The following is a 14,111-nucleotide window of genomic DNA, read 5'->3' on the forward strand; positions in this document are numbered from 1 at the left end:
CTTCCTCTCTGAGAGGCTCTCCAAGATCAGCAGATCATTCTGACCCAGACTCCTTTCAAATTACTGCTTCCGTCCTGGGTCCTGGAGTGTGTGAGATTTTGTGTGCACCTTTTAAGAGTGGAGTCTCTATTTCCCAAATCCCTCTGGCTTTCCCAAAAGTAAGCCCTGCTGGCCAAACAGAGCCAAACAATCTGGGGAGCTCATCTTCCCCATGCAGGCTCTCTTGGCTGGGGAGCCCGATGCGGGGCTCAGACCTCTCACTTCTTGTGGAGAACCTCTGCAGTTGTAATTATCCTCCCATATGTTGGTTGCCCACCTGGGGGTATGTGTCTTGACTATACCTCCTCTCCACCCTTACACTTGTCTTACTGTGGTTCCTTCTTATATCTTTAGTTGTAAGAGATCTTTTCTACTAGTCTTCTCATCTTTCTCGTCAATAGTTGTTCTATAAATAGTTGTAATTTTGGTGTATGTATCTATGGGAGGAAGTGATCTCAGGGTCTTTCTATTCCACCATCTTGGCCACTCACCGCTAACTGATTTTTCAGAAAAACATTTTAAGACCCTGTAACCATGTTTATATTCTCATTCCAATTTCTTGAGGACAACAGAGACGAATCTGGGGAAAATTACCACAGGGGAAAAATCACATGTTACACCTGGATAAATTTGCATCCAGTAATCTAGGCTTTGGTGTTACTAAGACGTGTTCAGTAAGTATTTAGCGCTTTGTGCTAGGTATGCTCTGGAAACACATAACTGTCATGCACTTCATAATGTATGTTTTAAAAGTAATTCTTTTTCCATATTATATTAGTTATCTATTGCTGCATAATAAATTACCCCCAAATTTAGCACCATAAACAACAACCACTTATTATCCTTACATTGTGGGGGTCTAGGCTGCAGCCAAGGTGCTGACAGGAACTGCAGTCATCTTGAGGCTCGACAAGGGGAGGATCTGCTTTCAAGCTCACCCACGTGGTTGTTGGCAGGATTTAGTTCTTTGTAAGCTGCTGGACTAAAGGCCTCTGTTGCTGACTGGCTGTTAGGTGGAGGTCTCCCTCTGTCCGCTGCCACATGTGCCTTTCCATAGGGCAACTCACAGTATGGTAGCTGGCTTTCATCAGCTGAGCGAGTAAGAGAACAAGAGAGGGTGTGCAAGATAGAAGCCGGAGTCCTTTTGAAACTTCATCTCAGAAGTGACATCCTATCACTTTTGTCACATTTTGTTTGTTAGAGGCACGTCACTAGGTCCAGCCCACACTCAGGGGAGGGAATTATATCAGGACATGAATACCAGGAAGTGGGGATCATTAGGAGCCATTTTAGAAGCTGTCTATCACACACATTAAAAATTTGTGGCATGAGGGTGTTGTTGCACTAAATGGGTCTGGTACTTAAGGATATGTTGATGTTAGTCTGACTCAGAGATTATAGGTTCGTGCATTAAAATCCAATAAAATATTGAATGATGAGATGGAGAAATTTGTACTTACCTCAATTCCTTTCCAGATAAATACAGAACACTGTATTTACTTGGAAAGAATGTCTTGGTAATCTCTGGTTAGGTGGAAAAAGAGGTCTGGAAGGCAAGGGTCAGTACTTTGTGTCCAGGTTGATACCACAGAGTGGAGTTCAGAGTTCACAGCTGTGGAACTGACTGGGCTCTGAGCAGAGTCAATTAGATCTAGACATCTGAAAGACAGATGCCGATGCTGACATCTGAGTTACACTTGTTTGTGATGTGGAGAGTTAAAAATAACCTTGGAACTTTAGGTTTTTATTTAGACCTGTTGATCAAAGTACAAACTTGAATTACTTATCTATTGCTGAGAAACAAATTGCCCCCACATCTAGCAGCTTAAAACAACAAACATTTTAACCCATAGTACCTGTGGGTCTGAATTGGAGAGTGACTTAGCTAGATGGTTCTGGCTCAGGGTGTCTCATGAGGTTTGACTCAAGATGTCAGCAGGAGCTGCAATCATCTGAAGGCATGACTGGGACTGGAGGATCTTCTTCCAGGACGGCTTGCTTCCACGACTGTTGACAGGAGTTCCTCACCAAGTAGACCTCTCCATAGAACTGCTTGAGTATCCTCATGACACGTCATCTGGTTTCTCCCAGAATGAGTGACCCAAGGCAAAGAAAAAGGAGGAAGCCACAACATCTTTTATGATCTAGTTGAGGAAAATATACACTGTCACTTTTGCTATATGCTGTGCACTAGCTGTGAGTCATTAACTCCAGTCCACACTCAAGGGGATGGAAATTAAGCTTTACTTCTTAAAGAGAGGAGTATCAGAGAATTTGTGGACATATTTTAAAACCATCACAATACTCTAGATGTTTTTCTTAGCAAAACAAACCATCAAAAACAAGGCAAAACCAAGTGAACTTCCTAAATATAAATAGCCCTTGTTATTCATTAGAAGAATGCATTTAAGAAAAAATTTACCTATGTCTCCTTTCATTAACAAATAAATTATTCACAAATATTCAAAATGAATACATGCCTGAGAGTCCGAATTTCAGGATATTATATTTGAAGGTCATTTATCCAAAGAGCAAACTTTAACTTACCAACTCTGAAAAAATTGAGGAAAGGACACTAAGATAAAACTTCTAATTCAGCAGTGTTTATAACAAATAGTTAGCTTTTAAGAATTAAATGAATCTGGGCTTCCCTGGTGGCAGAGTGGTTAAGAATCTTCCTGCCAATGCAGGGGACACAGGTTCGAGCCCTGGCCCGGGAAGATCCCACATACCGCAGAGCAACTAAGCCTGTGTGCCACAACTACTAAGCCTGTGCTCTAGAGCCCGTAAGCCACAACTACTGAAGCCCGCGCACCTAGAGCCCGTGCTCTGCAACAGGAGAAGCCACCGCAATGAGAAGCCTGCGCACCGCAACGAACAGTAGCCCCCGCTCGCTGCAACTAGAGAAAGTGCATGCGCAGCAATGAAGACACAACACAGCCAAAAATAAATAAATAAAATAAATTAATTAAATTTAAAAAAGAATTAAATGAATCAAAGTGACTTACGATATGATATTTTAGCGGTCTAGATCCCAAAACTTTTTCTTCAATTGCAAAGCATCACTCTTTTGCCACAGAGCATGTAAGAATCGCTACAAATATACAGATGTAGCAAAAAAAGCAAATACAAATCCCAAACAGAATTTACAGTAATCTACTATCTTACTGTTTTTCAGGAGTTCCTAGCCTGGAGGTTGATCTTTTTGCCCTGTCTCTCAATTCCTGAGATGGAGCACAAAGGCAGAATGAATAAGAAATGCTAGGAAATGCTCAATAACATTGTCATTAAGACCCTTCCTTTCTTTTAGGGTCCACCTCTATTAGGACTGCTTCTGAATTCCTAGGTTGTCTTGAATTTGGGACACCTTCCCAGATGGGAGAGTTCATATCTTGCACAGAAAGCTTCTTTTCTTCATCCAAGCGCTTTTGAAGACATCTCCTACCCCCAGAGAGATTTGGAAATGTGGAGAGATGTTTTTGGTTATCACCATTGACTAGGAGCTGATCTTGGCTTTTAGTGGTAATATGCTCCTTACCACTAAAGGATAATCTCACAACACAAATAATTGTCTGGCCTCAAGTGCCAATAGCGTCTCCAGTTAGGAAACATTTCCTTCTCCTCTCTCGAGTTCTACCTCTAGTTTAGGTTGTAAACTCTGGGAAAGAAGGAATGTGGACCCTGTTCATCGCCCTAACCTCAGTGCCTAAAAGAGTACTTTACATGTAGTAAGTGCTCAATAAATATTTGTTGAATGACGTGCCACCCATGATTGATTGGTGGACAATAAGACAGGTATACAAAAACCTGCTGACCAAAGTTCAATTTCCTTAGGCCTTAAATTGAATGACCTGGTGTTGGGATCCTGGAAACACCTGCTTTTCAAGTAAAGTTTCTTTTAGAGCTTTGTGTATGTCAGCTTGGAGTCTGTCATTTTGGGGGATGGTTACCCTGTGTGCCATAGTTTACTGTGAATCTGGGATGTGAATATAATCTCAGAGGGCTGTGTGGAATCATGGATTTAATTTTATTTTGTGTCTCTGTATTTAGGGGAAGTTGAAATACAATACATACTTTTTCTGGTAACAGTTTAACACCAAATTTATGAAGATATTAACTTGAAATCATGGTTCCCTAGATTTCCGGGAAAAGTTTGGAAATCTTTTAATTAAGCTTTCTAGTGATGGAGTGTTTTCAGTCGTAAAGTGTTATATTCAAGGTTAAAAGGGGTAAAACAGGTTTTGAGGCTTTGGGTAGGTATAACTCTTCCTTCCAGTAAGACTTTCCAAAAAGCAAATTGGCTGTAAATGTTGGACTATGTTTCCTAAAAATAAACAAAAATTTATCAATTATCAGAAATATTGTTTACATGTAATTTATATTGTATAGAAACTACATTAAAAGATTTTCTCATCAACATTTCAAAGAAAAAATTTCCTGTTTACTTCATTTGTCCTTTCTCTTCTTTTTTCTCAATGTTAATTTTCATATTATATGAAAATTGCTCCCTTAATTAGCATTTAAAGTCTCTTCTCTGGGGATGTATTCGTTTTGCATTTCTAGCTATTTATACCATCAAGGAACAACATTTTTTGTTTTTTTCTTAAAGCATTAACTTTATCGCAAAAGAAATATTTACAAATTATTTTTTCTCGTGGCATTTAGTGTTTGTTTCACCTTCTCACCTCCTTCTGTATTTATAGTATATTCACGCATTGAGTATTTAACATTCCTTCATGATTCCACAACAGAACTTCTTTCCCCCCAGACATCTAATTAGTATTTTCTGTCACAACAGCATATTTTTTTGTGGCATAAAATTGCATACTTTTTTTGTACTGCAAGCAGCGTTTTAACTGGGGGGAGTTGACAGACTCTGTGGACCTATCTTCAAGGCTGGGTTCAGAGCAGCTATTTCCATAAACAGTCCCTGATGAATTCTAGCTTCTGGTTTCTTTTTATATATAATAACAAGATCCTTGGAAAATAATGATAGCCAAATAAAGAAAACCACTCCTCTACAGAATCACCGGTTTCCTGGGAGTGATTGCCATCATTTATAGGCTGATGTTTGTCTGGTTAAGTTGCTTTTGCCAGTGCACACAGAAGCAAATCTCATCAGAATCTGTTCTCTTAGGTATTTCTTCTCCCTCTTGATTTGCAGAATTGTTCCCTTTTAGTAACTATTTTGATGTTCTGAAGCAAGCTCAATTAACAGCGCTTTATTTTTGAGTTGGGGATAGTTGAGGCGTGTTAACGCATGTGTGTGTGGTTGCGTTGTTCTGCCCTTTCATTTCCTCTGAAACCACCTTTTGGAAATAAACCTTACATGGGGAGAGGATTTGGAGGAGGAAGGTGCATTCACAGTGTATTTATGTTTGAACCAAAAAAATTTTTCAAGGCAGAACCTGTGGTGGGATAACAGAGGATGATTCTGAGAAATGTCTGTGGGAGAGCCTTGAGTTGGAAGATGCTCTTGCTGAGATGGCCATTGGTGTATCTGTGCAATACTTTTTTTTTTTATTGAAGTATAATTGATTTACAATATGTTAATTTCTGGTGTACAGGAAAGTGATTCAGTTTTATATATATATATTCCTTTTCATATTCTTTTCCATTATGGTTTATTATAGGATATTGAATATAGTTCCCTGTGCTATACTGTAGGACCTTGTTTTTTATCTATTTCATATATCGTAATTAGTATCTGCTAATCCCAAACTCCTAATTTATCCCTCCCCCACCCCTTTTCCCCTTTGGTAACCATAAGTTTGTTTTCTATGTCTGTAATTCTGTTTCCGTTTTGTAAATAAGTTTATTTGTATCATATTTTAGATTCCACATATAAGTGATATCATATGGTATTTGTCTTTCTCTTTCTGGCTACTTCACCTAGTATGATAATCTCTGGGTCCATCCATGTTGCTGCAAATGGCATTATTTCACTATTTTTTATGGCTGAGTACTATTCCATTGTGTAAATATATCATATCTTCTTTATCCATTCATCTGTCGATGGATATTTAGGTTGCTCCCATGTGTTACTGTAAATAGTGCTGCTATGAGCACTGGATGCATGTATATTTTCGACTTATAGTTTTCTCTGGATATATGCCCAGAAGTGGGATTGCTGGATCATATGATAGCTCTGTTTTTAGTTTGAGGAACCCCCATACTGTTTTCCATAGTGGTTGCACCAGCCTACATTACATTCCCACCAACAGTGTAGATGGGTTCCCTTTTCTCCACACCCTCTCCAGCATTTATCTGTAGACTTTTTAATGATGGCCATTTTGACAAGAGTGAGGTAATACCTCATTGTAGTTTTGATTTGCATTTCTCTAATAATTAGTGATGTCAGGCATCTTTTCATGTGCCTATTGGCTATCTGTATGTCTTCTTTGAATAAATGTCTATTTAAGTCTTCTTCCCATTTTCTGAATGGGTTGTTTGTTTTTTATTATTGAGTTGTATCAGCTGTTTGTATATTTTGGTAATTAAGCCCTGTCGGTCACATCATTTGCAAATATTTTCTCCCAGTCTGTAGGTTGTCTTTTCATTTTGTTTATGGTTTCCTTTGCTGTGCAAAAGCTTATAAGTTTGATTAGGTCCCATTTGTTTATTTTTGCTTTTATTTGTATTACCTTGGGAGACTGACCTAAGAAAACATTGTTATGATTTACGTCAGAGAATCTTTTGCCTATGTCCTCATCTAGGAGTTTTATGGTGTCATGTATTATATTTAAGTCTAAGCCATTTTGAGTTTATTTTTGTGTCTGGTATGAGGGAGTGTTCTAACTTCATCGATTTAGTCTTGCCTTCTTTGTTGAAGATTAATTGACTGTAGGTGAGTGGTTTATTTCTGGGCTCTATATTCTGTTCATTGATCCATATGTCTGTTTTTGTGTCAAGCTGTTTTCATTACTGTGGCTTTGCAGTATTGTCTGAGGTCTGGGAGGGTTATGCCTCCAGCTTTGTTCTTTTTCCTTAGGACTGCTTTGACAATTCTGCATCTTTCATGGTTCCATATAAATTTTTGGACTAGGTGTTCTAGTTCTGTGAAAAGTGTCATGGGTAAATTGATAGGGATTGCATTAAATCTGTAGATTGCTTTGGATAATATGGCCATTTTAACTATATTAATTCTTCCAATCCCAGAGCATGGGATATCTTTCCATTTCTTTAAATCATCTTCATTTTCCTTTATCAATGTTTTGTAGGTCTCAGTTTATAAGCCTTTCACCTCCTTGGTCAGGTTTCTTCCTAAGTATTTTCTTTTTTTGATGTGATTTTAAAAGGGATTTTTTTTTTACTTTCCCTTTCTGATATTTCATTGTTAGTATAAAGAAATGCAACAGATTTCTTGTATCCTGCTACTTTTGTGCAATTCTTGATAAAGGCTTTTGCTGATTTTATAGGAGAAAAAACAGCACTAAGTAAAATTAAACATCTAGATTCCTATCCCTTCCTATCACTGAGGCTTGGGAAATGGGAAATATGGGAGTTGTTCTAATTTTTTTCTCAGCTAAAGTTATTTCAGAAACAAAGATTAGAGTGAACTCCTCTCTTCCCTGCTCTCTGAGGGGCTTTGGGTACAAAGTTTCAGTTATGCAAGATGAATAAGTCCTAGAGATCTACTGTACAGCAGTGTCTATAGTTAACAATACTGTATTGTACACATAAAAATTTGCTAAGAGGGTCGATTTTGTATTAATTGTTCTTATCCACACATATAAAACATAACAAATAAGATGTTGGGAGGAAACTTTTGGAGGTGATGGATAGGTTTCTGGCATAGTTTGTAGTGATGGTTTCATGGTTTTGTATTTATCTCTAAACTCACCAACTTGTATACATTAAATATGTACAGCTTTTTGTGTGTCAATCATACCTCAATAAGAGGGTTAAGGAAAAAGAAGTGGGGGTGGGATTTGAATTTGGGCCTTCTCTGTGTTGGCTGGTCTTTTTGCTATCCCCAGCTTCCCGTCTTATCATGGCTAATTCACTAGGAGTGAAACGGCAGAGAAGGTGTCCCTCTGTTATAGGAATTTTTTAGAAGAAGGAAGTCCTGATCTATCTTATACCTTCAAGTATGTCAGGTATAGCAGGTGAGTCTTCTGAGATTTATGGAGGGTAGGTGTGCCAGGGTTATAACAGTTCAGGGTGGGAGGGAACAGAGCCTTAGGTCTCTCACAGTACTGCATAAAAATGGATGTTATCTTGATTATATTAGTATTCTCACCAGTTACTAAAAGCCCTCCTGATGTTTTGGTGGCTTTGAGTGAGGGTTCTTTTCGTCCTGTACCAAGGAAGACATACCTCTCTGTAGAAATTTGGATCAAAGTTCTAGTTCTCAAATCATGGCTTCTGGATGGGTGCTTCAGGGGTCCTGTGAACATTTGATTCAAATATTATTTCCATATTTACCTTAACCATTATATTAGTAAGAGTAAATAACGCTAGCTGCCATAACAACGTTCCAAACCTTACTTGCCTAACACAGTTAAAGTTTATTATTGCTATTCCAAATCTAGTAAAATGTTCCTGGTCTGCAAGTGGCCTTCTACATGGTCCTTAAGGAGCCCAGCCTCCTTCCAATTTGGGGCCTCATCCTCTTCTCTGGATCCTCAGAGCCCTTTCTAGCCAGGAGGCTGCTGAGGAAAGGGTTGGAGGGTTGCCTGTGGCGAGTTTGCAGGTGCGGGGTCTGGGAGTGGCGCGGATCAGCTCTGTTCACATTTCACTAGGTAGATCTCACACAAATAGCTCCAAAGAAGGCTGGCAAACATGGTTGAGCTGTATACCCAGGAAGAGAAGGAAAAAGAGATGACTTTTGCTAAGAACACACCACAATCATTTTTTAAAAATCTTTTAACTCTCTGGAGACCACAGCTTCTGAAAACATTGCCAGTGTTAACTTGTTTTGGTGAAGACTTTGGGAGGAAACTTCATTTGCTCTGTTTAATGATAGAATGCCCTAAAGTTGCCAAAAAGAAAAAAAAGAAAAAAAAGCTGTTACAAAACATCCTCACCGTCGGCAGCAATTTATCTGTGGGAGCCACTGTCATCAGTCCCAAAAGTAGTTGCAAAGAAAATACGAAAAAAAATTCGATTCTAGAACTGATATGTCTGCAAGTCATATCTAAATCCAGATCACGTCCACCCAGAAAACTTCCTTGCTCTTAGTGACTAAATTTATAGCGTTGGAGAGAAATGAGATCTTATAAATTTATGTCAATAAAATATTTCTCTCATCTGTTCTAGGTATATTGAGGTTGCATGAAAGATTTATCTTTTTAAAAAGGGTTCCTTTGCTTAACAAATTAAAAACAGTGCTGTCTAGTCTCTTCCAGCTCTAACATTTATGCTATCTATTTTTATATGCCATTGAAAGGAAGACTAACTCTTGATTGCATATAAATGGTTCAATGCAAATTACTAAAGTTGTTTTCCTTAATAGGAAAGTTAAGTTACACTAGAGAAACTCTCACACAATGTGCTTCCCCAACTTGTCTTAAGTCAACTATTTCTAGAAAATCCTAGTGGCTTGAAATCTCCAGAGGTACCTACCAGCTAATAATCCATGCTAATAGTTGCCACCACTTATTTGAGATTTTACAATTGAAACAGGCTTTTGCTTGTTGAGAACCACCCTCACCTCTCTTGCATTGACTGTAATGTCAAGTCAAGGGTCTGTTAAATTAAAGAGCCACAGACCTGCCAAAGACGAGCATTGATTCTCTCTGCCCTTAGATTTCTTCTTGATTAGGTTTGGACGTCTGCTTCGGGACTTCTGGCTCTCCCACTGCCCCTTTAGTGGAGTAGCCCTCTGCCTACCTCACTCAGGGGCTGCCTGGGGTCTGAAATATACAGGCAGGCAACTCAGCCATAAATTAGATGTTGCTGAGGCTGGTGGTGCTGTGGCTTTTGTTTTCAGTGTTGCAGTTTGAGGTGAAGGTCATAATTCCTGTTCCCATGACTGCTGGCAGCAGCCGCAGGGTTGCTAAGGGAGCAGCCGCAGACCAGACTGTGATGGGAGAAATGAACTCAGGGGACCCTGCCTGCCTGACACAGATGAAGCCATTCGGAGCCGTGCCTCCACTGGGGAGTCCTTGCAGAGGGCCAGGCTCTCCTAGATCTACTGTTCCCCTCTACTGCATGGGCATAGGCGTCCTAGATGCATCGTGAAGACTTTTTTTTTTTTTTTTTTTTTAAGCTGTGTTGGGTCTTCGTTTCTGTGCGAGGGCTTTCTCTAGTTGCGGCGAGCGGGGGCCACCCTTCGTCGCGGTGCGTGGACCTCTCACTATCGCGGCCTCTCTTGTTGAGGAGCACAGGCTCCAGACGTGCAGGCTCAGTAGTTGTGGCTCACGGGCCCAGTTGCTCCGCGGCATGTGGGATCTTCCCAGACCAGGGCTCGAACCCGTGTCCCCTGCATTGGCAGGCAGATTCTCAACCACTGCACCACGAGGGAAGCCCCATAGCGAGGACTTTTGAAGAACAGAGTGTTAGCCTTACAGAACTGAGCTCTGAGGAGGTGGAGACCACACAACTTATTCCCAATTTCACCTGCGTGTAATTAGCCAGTGACTGTGATTTGCTCGGCTTGACCCCTGCTTGTACTGAAACTGGTCACATCTGTAAGATCTGCTAGGTTTGGATTGTACTCGATCTGGTACACTTGCAAAAATTCCCATTTTGGGTTTGAAAGCAGATGCGTTTAGATGAGAGACAAGAGAAGACAAAGTGGTTTCTGGATGCTGGAAAGGCCCTTGGCAGCTCTGAAATGATGTTTCCATTCAGGGCTGACTGTGTATGTCAAAGCAGATGCAGGAAAGTCCCTTAAAATTTCCCTTAAAATTACTATTATTTCAATAACATTAAAAAAATAAATGAAATGCAAAAAAATTACTATTATTTCTATTACTATTAGTCGTTAATGAGCATACAGTGTGGAGCTGGGGCAGTGACCCTCAGACGCCTATTTTCTTTAGCCACCAAGTGTGTCCTTTATATCCCCTGCATCACTCCACAGGTTAGCCTTTCCATAATTTCTAATTTTCCCTCCTGTTTATTTTCAATCTTTTTTTCTCACCCACACGTCTGCAAAGAATGACAAACTTGAAATGCCACAGGAGAAAAAGAAACGTAAAGCTATGGAATACATGTTTTACATACTCCTTGGAGAAAATATAGAAAATTCAGATAAGAAAAAAAAGGAAAATTAAACCACCCTGTTTGTTTCTCCAGATCTATGCTTCTCCATGCTGCGGAGCGCCTGGGTGGCTCACCTGCATCCAAAGGCCCCCCTTGCCTTCTGACTTCCCCTTGGGTTTTGCCAGTGTGAGTGAGGTTGGGTTATTTATTTCCTCCCTGTGGGGTTGCTGCCAGCTGGCTGTGGGCCTTGATTGAAGGGCACAGCTCCTACCAAGCAGCCCCCTTAATAGAATTCTCTCTCTACATGTTCAGGAAACCACTTCCTATCCCAGCCTGTACCAGTGTAGGCTGGTAATGGGGTCTACTCTGGGAACCTGTACCGTTCTGCACCCATATCTTGCAAAGAGTCCCTTAATAAACTTTCCTTAAATTACTTAAAGAGTTTCATCTCTTTTCTGCTGAAACCCTGGGTGGTACAATTATAATTATTACCCAGAGATAAGCGCTGATAAGCATTTTGGTATATTTCCTTAGCCACCTTCATTTATGATCCTATGTATGGGCAACAGGTTTAGTATAATTCTGTATATGCATCTTTATATCTCTTTTCCCCCATAATTACTTATGAGAGTGATCCCTTACTAGTAAAGTCTTCCATACCCTAAATCGTGATTTTTATTGGCTATATTTTTTTCCACTGTATGGGTATAACTTGAATTTATTTTAGAATTCCAGAGTTTTATGATCTATCTTCTTTTTATTCCCTCAAACTTAGTAACTCCCTATTTCTTATGTGTGTTCATTTCACTGTTTCACTTAGCAATATAGAAGATTTGACTAGATCAGTGTTTGACCACTATTTCAAGGACACACCTTTCGGGCACAATCTTAAACCAAGTTTCCTCATGGATAATTAAGCCTATTTATGTTCAATCTTTACTCACCTCTGTGGTTAAGTGACTTCTCCAAGGTCTCATTCTAGTAAATTGCAGAGCTGGAACTTGGACCCATGACTGCTGTCTCTAAATCCAGGGCTTACCTACTCCAATATGTTATGTTTACCAATTTCTAAAACACAAACTCTACCTCTAACCATGGACATCACAGTTCTAAGTTAAGGAAGAAAGCTCAATTAAAAAAAAAAAAAAGTGTGGTTCTAAAGAAATGAGCTATCAAGCCATGAAAAGACATGGAGGAATCTTAAATGCATATTTCAAAGTGAAAGAAGCCAATCTGCAAAGGCTACATACTATATGATTCCAACTATATGACATTTTGGGGGAAGGCAAAACTGTGAAGACAGTAAAAGGATCAGTGGTTGCCAGGGGTTGGGAGAGATGAATAGGTAAAGCACAGGGGATTTTAGAGCAGTGAAACTATTCCGTATGATACTACAATGGTGCATACGTGTCATTATACATTTGTCCAAACCCATAGAATGTGTACCACCAAGAGTGAACTGTATGTAAACTATGGACATTGGGTGATGATGATGTGTCAGTTCAGGTCCATCAATGGTAACATATGTATCACTCTGTTGTTAGATGGTGGTGGCAGTTGTGTATGTGTAGGGGGAAGGGGTATACGGAAATCTCTCTTTTTCCTCTAAAAACCTAAAACTACTCTAAAAAGTAAAGTCTATTTTTTAAAATGTGTTGTTCTTTTAAAATAGGCATAGTATTAGGTTTTAGTGCAAACAGATTTGCCATGTCTGACTCGTTTTCCTTTAAGAAAAACGACCAGATTTCCCCTTTTATCACAAATGTCTGCAGTAAATTGACGTTCCTATCTCTGGGGCTTTCCCCACTGGCAACCAGTTTTCCTATTGTTATTTTAAAGCAGCTTCAGCATTGGTGTCCTATATTCAGGTAATGTGGACACACAATCAATTATAAAATATATCTAGTTTTAAGGATGTTTTCCTGCTGGAGAGTTTCATACGTGAGTCTTATAGTGAAGATATAAGAGATCATTTTTATCTAAAGCCTTGGAGATTTAGAGGAATAAACTAGAAGCTTAACTTGAGACTTTCAAAATCCTAAAATCTATTCAGGCATCCATCAGACATGACAGAATGATTATATTACCTCCAGAATTAGATGTAGGACTATATGTATGTTGGATGGAATTAATCTGACTCTCAATTCCAATGTACACTAAGTATATCTTTTCTCCAATATATCAACAAGTATGTAAACTTAAAAAAGTCAGAATTCTGAAATGTTTATGCATTAACTTCTTTTTGTTGAAACAGTTTAAGGAAATATTCTTTGTTAGAAAGGGTCATAATGAACATATGTGGATAGGTTGCCCTGTTGGTTGCTTAAAAACTCACAATTGAGACCGTAATGTAAACAAGAGTCTTCATGTGCACATTTTCTGAGACTGGGTGAGTTAAGAAATGCATAAAGGATCAGTGACTAATTTGCAAGATGTGAGTCCTATTGTGTATATTGACTATTTGTACTTCTAGAGTGCCCTTTCTGTTGATCAGGGATTATGGCAATTATGTTTTGGAAATTTGATCACTTCCTGGTTTGTAAAATCAGGTTTCCCTGGGCACAGAGTTTTGTTTTTTTCCTTTTGTCTTTTGAGATAGATTCATAGGCAGCTCTTGTATTTACACGAAAGGGAGAGGAGAGAGATGGAGATGTGATAAAATTGAATTATCCGAAAATCATTTCTATTTGGATTTAGAATTCGTTGTTTTTTTATTTTTATTTTTTATAAAGTTATTTTATTTATTTATATTTGGCTGCATTGGGGCCTCATTGCTGCGTGTGGGCTTTCTCTAGTTGCGGCGAGCGGGGGCTTCTCACTGCGGTACCTTCTCTTGTTGTGGAGCACGGGCTCTGGGTGCGCAGACTCAGTAGTTGTGGCGCACGGGCTTAGTTGCTCCGCGACATGTGGGATCTTCCTGG

This window comes from Balaenoptera musculus, chromosome 1 (assembly GCF_009873245.2).
Source record: "Balaenoptera musculus isolate JJ_BM4_2016_0621 chromosome 1, mBalMus1.pri.v3, whole genome shotgun sequence".
Classification (NCBI taxonomy): Eukaryota; Metazoa; Chordata; class Mammalia; order Artiodactyla; family Balaenopteridae; genus Balaenoptera; species Balaenoptera musculus.